This window comes from Myotis brandtii, unplaced genomic scaffold, assembly GCF_000412655.1.
Source record: "Myotis brandtii unplaced genomic scaffold, ASM41265v1 scaffold6, whole genome shotgun sequence".
NCBI lineage: Eukaryota > Metazoa > Chordata > Mammalia > Chiroptera > Vespertilionidae > Myotis > Myotis brandtii.
In genome coordinates, this window is record NW_005370271.1 from 535,963 (window position 1) to 543,123 (window position 7,161).

The window sequence follows — 7,161 nt, forward strand, 5'->3', positions numbered from 1 at the left end:
AGAAAATAGGTCCCCCCTCCCCTGACTAGGGTTTTGAAGGATAAATAGAAGTTTTCCAAGCAAAGAGTTGGATGTGATATGCTTTTTATGAGGGTATAACAGACTCCCGTCTTGTGTAAGAATGATAGTGTGATACATAGGATATGAGTGAGAAGAGCAGTAAAACTGTCTGAGAGTCAGACACATCTCAGTTCTGTCATGGTTCAACTGTGTGACCCTGGGCGAGTCGCCTAGCCTCTCTGAGCCTCCGCTTCTACCTGGCAGACTGAGAATCCAGAAGAAATGGAGGTGAAATGCTAGCAACGGCCCCCATACCTCACAGACCCTCAGGACATAACAGTTCCTCCTGTTAGCAAGCCAGGCAGGACCCCACTCTGACCCAGCCTGGGGGACGAACTGAAGCTTCCCTGGTGTGATTCAGAGAAAGGCAGATCTCTGATCTCGGTCCAAAAAGACGTAGTTAAGGACATCCTGCAAGGGTCTCATTAGAGGGAAGCCTCGTCCCCAGTGGCTCTGTGGTGAGTTCTGTCCCACCTCCCCCTGCCCCCCCTCTCCCCCCAGCCCCGCCTTGGCTGCCTCCCTGCCCCACCCAGGGGCACGTGCAGCCTGTTTTTACAGCTTTTCACTGAGCCGAGCCTGAGAAAATGCCAGCTCCATCCATTTTCCTTCCTGTCCTTCAGACACATGCGGCAGAAGCACCGGCTCACAGACTGCTTCAGGCTCGGCGACTCATCACCGAAAAGACCTGCTCTCTTCAAACGTAACGATAATAAAAATGACAGGAGAGACGGCTACCGTGGATGGCACGCTCGCTCCAGGCCAGCACTGGACACACACGATTGTATAGGCGTCTCACCAGGACCCTGCAAAGCTGCTACTGTTTTCTGTGATTTCTGATAGGAACCCTAGTTCGAGTTTACACAGTCAGGGATGACAGGGCCAGAAAGAAACCCAGATTTCCTGTCTCCCGAACTCACACCTCCTCCTTCCGTTTATCTGTTTGTTTTTCATTTCTTTTTAAAAAATATATTTTGATTGATTTCAGAGAGGAAGGGAGAGGGAGAGAGAGAGAGAGAGAAACATCAATGATGAGAGAGAATCATTGATTGGCTGCCTCCTGCACACCCCACACTGGGGATCAAGCCTGCAACCAGGGCATGTGCTCTGACCGGGAATCGAACTGTGACCTCCTGGTTCACTGAGCCATGCCGGCCGGGCTGTTTTTCATTTCTTCACCAATACTCTTTCTCCTTTCAAAAAGATGGGAGGCAACTAGGGGAAATAGAAACAGCAAAACAGAATCAAACCAAGGAAATCAGAGCCAAGAGAACCTGGGCCGGGAAGCTGAGATGCTCCCTGCAACGGTTGGGTGCAGAGTTCTGTAGGTGTCGGATGGGTGACATTTGTTAATCCTGTCACTCACCTCTTCTCTACCTGTGTTAAGGTCTCCCACCGAACCTGGTTTCAGACTGGTCTCTTTCTCCTTTTGGTTTTATCAGGCGTTGCTTCGTGTTTGAAGCTTGGTTGCTAGATGCATGCACATTTGACATTGTTGTGTCCCAGTGGAAGGATGCCTTTTATCACCATGATAAAGAATCTCTGTAATGGTTCTCGCCTTAAAGTCTCCTTTGCTGATAACATAGCTTAGCTACACGTGCATGGCCTGTCTTTTTCCATCCTCTTATTCAACCAACCTCTCTGGGTCCTTATATTTAAGGCACGTCTCTTGTAAACAGCATACGGTCGCTTTATTTTTAATTCTAGCTTGGAAATTGTAGTCTTTTAATTGAAATATTTAGTTCATTCACATTTAATGTAATTACCCACAGATTTGGGTTTAGCTATACCATAATATTATTTGCTGTTCATTTGTCCCATCTGCTCTATAGTCTTCTCTCTTAACCCTATTATTTTTTTTCCAGTTACTCTTGTATTATTATTTAAATTTCATGCTCTGTTGTTTTGTTAGTTTACATTCTTGTGCTATTCTTTTAGGAGTTTTTAAAATTAATTACAATAGGTGTCCTTGACTTATTTAAAGCCTAATGTAAGTCAGTACTTTTACCATTTATGAACAATAAAATTAAAATATTTTAATGTTAATTTATTTAAATAAAATTACATTTAATTTTATCCTTTTGAATTTATGTTATTGCTGTCAAATATTTTGATTTTGCATGTTACAGTTTTTATATGTGTTTTATATTCTTTGCTGTACTTCCATTCTTTCAATTTTCATGCTTCAATCAGGATATTTTCTATGAACCCGTCTTTTGGGTCACTAAACGTTTTTTAAGCTGTGTCTAATCTGCTCTTAAAGCTGTCACCTGTATTCTCAATTTCAATCGTTATATTTTTCATTTCTAGAATTTATACTTGATTCTTTTTTTTAAAAGAGTCTAGTTGTCTGATAAAAATGTTCACCTTGTCATTTATTTTCTTGAATACATTAATATTGATTTTTAAAGACTATGTCTGATAATTCTAATATCTGGATTGCCTGGGGATCTGTTTCTGTTATATATTTTTTCTCATGATCCTATTCTTGGTATGCCTAATGAATTTGGATTGACTACAGGAAATTTTGTATTTAAAAAATTGCAAAAAAAAAGAGAAAAAAATTGCAAAAAAAATAAAAAAAAATTGCAAAGGCTCCAGATGATGTTATTTCCCCCTGAAAGAATTTTCTCTAGCTTCTGGCAAGCTATTATTACAGAAGTTCACTCTGATGTAATTGGATAGAGATGATTCAAGGCTGAGTTTTATTATTATTATTATTATTAATCCTTACCTGAGGAGAGGTTTTTATTGACTTGAGAGAGAGAGGGAGGAAGAGAGAGAGAGAGAGAGAGAGATGTAAAGGAAACATGGATCCATTGCCTCCCAAACGTGCCCCAACTGGGATCAAATCCGCAACCTGGGTATGTGCCCTGACCAGGAATCGAACCCACAACCTTCTTGTGTGTGGGACAATACTCCAACTAACTGAGTCGCCAGCCAGAGCAAGGCTAAGTTTTAATATTTGAAAGGCCTGGCCTGTTTCCACTCACCTTACTCCCAGGTTGACATGAGTCCTGTCTGAAACCCAGCTCAAACTCGCTTAGGAAAGCAGTGGAGTCCGGCCAGGTGAGCAATATCACCTGGGACGGTAGGAGTGGGCGTCAGAGACCACAATAACCAGGCAGTCCAGCTCTTGCTTGTCCACCTGGCATACCTCTCCCCCCCCCCCCCCCCCCCCCCCCCCCCCTGACTTTACTCTCAGACAGGTTATGGCTGGGAACATAGTCACCGGCAAATCTCGGGAACACGGGTCCAAGATTTTCCAAGGACTAAGCCTCGCTTTCTCCAGCCTCCAGGTCAACAATCTCGAGAAAGAGCAATGGTTGGTGCCATTGGATCAGTCACGATAGCGAGGTAGGAAGATTCCCGGGGAACACAGACCACTCCGTTAGAACCACGGACTGGGGTGGGAAGGAAACGCTGCTGAACAGGACACAGGAGGGTGATTGGCCACACAAGCCTAGACGCCTGGTGCGGCCAGGCGTGGAGGTTTGATGTTTCCCAGGCAGAAGCGCTGTTCTCAGAGAGACACAAAGTGCGTTCCTCTAGTTCAAACACGATGAGTCCTGACGGGTTTTCCCAAGCTCCTAGCAAAACCAGATAAAACAAACAACAACAGCACTTCCCTGCCGGATCTCGGGGGATAAGAATAGTTGCTGGCTACGAGCAGCCGGTCCCGGGCCAGGGGAGCCATTCCTGCAACTCTCTCAAGAACGTTCCGCATCTGCTTGCAAAGTACATGTAACCAGGCCAATTTTCAGAAGAGAGCCCGGATTTAGAGGGACTGACGCTGACACAATCACAAATAAAAATTAGGTGCAAAAGTGAATATTTATTTAGTGTAGGGAAAGCAACCACACACATATTTTTAAAAGCCGACGGATGCCCCAAAGACCATGGAAGTTAGAAATGTACGTAACATTTTAAATTAAATCACTACCTCTTGCTCCTCTATAATATTCTCCCCTCCCCCACTCCCCCACCACCTACATTTTTGGCTGCATATTTGGTCACCTTTTTTTTTTTCACATGAAAAGGGTGTAATATTATTTCCTCTGGAGAGAATAGAAATATAACTCAGCCTTCCCTCTAGCGTGTCTGGGCAAAAAGCATCTCTTTACTGAGAGTTGAAATGCAAAACATGCAAATTTCCAACCCAATACCCCAGCTGCTTGTAGTTCTAGAGATTTGTGCTGGACAAACACATTTAACACATGACACCTCACACTGTTCCCACTGAAAGAAGAGCAAAGAATAGCGAGTTTATCATCTTCTAGGCCAGTGATGGCGAACCTTTTGAGCTCGGCGTGTCAGCGTTTTGAAAAACCCTAACTTAACTCTGGTGCCGTGTCACATATAGAAATTTTTTGATATTTGCAACCATAGTAAAACAAAGACTTCTATTTTTGGTATTTATTTTATATATTTAAATGCCATTTAACAAAGAAAAATTAACCAAAAAAATGAGTTCGCATGTCACCTCTGACACGCGCGCCATAGGTTCGCCATCACTGTTCTAGGCCGCATTGTTGCGCGTGTTTCTGGGAAGAGCGAATTTCTATTTTAACGAGATATCTGTAAGAACCACATCGTCTGCTCCCAAGTTCCCACGGCCGATGACTGGGAGGATTTCCCGAAGTCCAGCTCCTGGCTCCGGACCTGCCGAACTCTGTTCTGTTCTGCCACCTGCCTACCTGGGGGGCGTCTGGCCCGCACCCTCGTGCGGAGACTCCTAATCTTGGGAGACAGGGATATTCAAGGGGAGCTGGGAGCGTTTTTTGAAGCAATTTCTACCCTAAGAAGGCAACCACATAAGTATATTCCACTCAACACAGGAAGTGCAGCCCGACTCCTGCCCACCTCAAACTCGCCCTGGCAAAGAGCGGCCGGGAGGGCCATGAGCGGGGCGGGGGGCGGGGGGGTGCAGCAGTCAACCACCAGGACCACAATAGCTTCCTTTTCATGTTTTGCTGAAACACGTGGGCACACTACCGGGCTCATCCTGGCTTCAGAGGGAGCCTGTGCAAGGAGGGGGGGCGGGCCCTGAAACGCAAGCCTCATTAGCTGCATGGAGAGGTGGCATTTCCGCTCTCAGTTGGGGAAACTGAGGCTCAGAGACGTGAGGTCACATCATGCGGTGAATACATGCCGAAGCTGGCAAACAGGTCTTTGAAAAGGAAAGGAGGTCCGGGATGGATAGGTCCCCCTCTCCCCGTCTCTTCCCCCCCACCGGGCCTGGGAGGAAGTGAGGACGTGAGGGTGACGAAGTTTGCCAAGGTCAGATCAAGGGCGTGTGTCTCAGCAGCGCCCAGAGCCCGGGGCGCCTGGTTCCGCCACCGTGAGCGTCCGCTGTGTAGACACCGACAGAAACTAGTGGCCCCTGGAGGCATCGAAGGGGTCCCTGGAGGATCTACCCGGGCCGCGTGGACAGGCGACGCTCTGGAATCCAGGCCATGTTTGTGCGGGTTTTTAAAATATATATATTTTTTATTGACTTCAGAGAGGAAAGGAGAGGGAGAGAGAGATAGAAACATCAATGAGGAGAGAGAGTCATTGATCGGCTGCCTCCTGTACACCCCACACTGGGGATCGAGCCCACAACCCACGCATGTGCCCTGACTGGGAATTGAACCCTGACCTTCTGTTCATAGGTTGATGCTCAACCACTGAACCACACTGGCCGGGCATGGTTATGAGTTTTCCTCGTCCTTGGGGAGCCTCTGTTCCCTTCTGGGCCCGACCTTCTCCATCCCCCGCTGGGAAGGATCCTGACCCCCACAGGGCGCAGGTGCAGGATGGGGGACCCTCAAGTGTCACCGTGGGCGACTCCGGAATTGCTGTCTTAGGAAGTGGAACATGGAGCGATGGAGGATGTGCACCCTCATGCACGCAGCAGACGGGGGCCTTCATCTCTTTAAAAGCAAAAACACAGGGAAATGTTGGAAAGAGTGGAGTCACTTTCCTTTCCAAACTCCCCACCGCCTGCGTGTGGACAGTCGGCGCTCACGCACCCATCCCGCCGTGCCCAAGGGGCGAGCAAGACTCCAGGACAGGCTCTCACAGAGCCTTCACTCCCCCGTCATTGGAAACAGACCCGCGATGCACTGTGCAGTGTTAACACGCAGGAGGTTAAGTGCCAGCTCTCGGGCCCTTTGATGTATTAAATACCAAGGACTTTAACGTAATAGAACTGTAAACCTCAAATCAGAGCTAATCACTCTAATTTGCTGAACTCGAAAACCAAACCGAAATGTTCATTTCTTCTTAAACTGAACCACAAATCCGAGTTGTTTTGATCTACAAATCTATCTAACAAAAGACTTGAGGTGGCTTTACAAGAAATACATGCAATAAGACAAAAATCTAAGTCGATAAAAGCCAGGATTGCGGGGGGGAGGGGGGGTGGAGGAGGGGGGAGGGGAGAATCAAAACCAGAGGGAATATTATGACACAGATATGCAAGACCTATGCAGTAATTTGAGTTCCTGAGCGCCCTGGCAGCCACAGCAATATGGAAGACACATTAGTTACATGGCACGCATTATCCATAAAGAGAAATAATTGTAAAATAGCAGGGAACTGGTTTGAAAGCAAACTACGTCGCAGACAGTAGGGGGAACGGTAACAGAATATTCTCTGAGTCACACCGAAAGGACTTCACTTGGCTCACGATCCCGTGTAGCACACATAATGGTTTCAAAAACATTAATCCCTTTATCATGTCGTTTCTGTGTTCTACTGGCGTTCAAACCCTGCCGTCACGCCGACTTCCCGTCAGCCCAGAACGGCCAGCTTTCCCTCTCTTTTTGCATTTTTGCCTTAAATGATTTCAAGCTCTGGCTGCATTGGTTTTGTGCACGGCCTCATTGTTTTAGCAATTAAAGAATAAAACTTGCACGCGTGTCTCCGGGGACAAGGGAATTCAAAAGGTTAAGTGTCGGCCTCGCACTGCGGAGTGTGGTTCCCGGTCCCCAGGGGGCTCCTCTAAATTGTTTGGATAAACTGAGGAAATGTCGGGGGGAGTTCTGACACAGAGCATGACATTAATCTTCGTAACCGTTCCTCCAGATGTGCACACATGTTCCGAGGATGCTGAACATC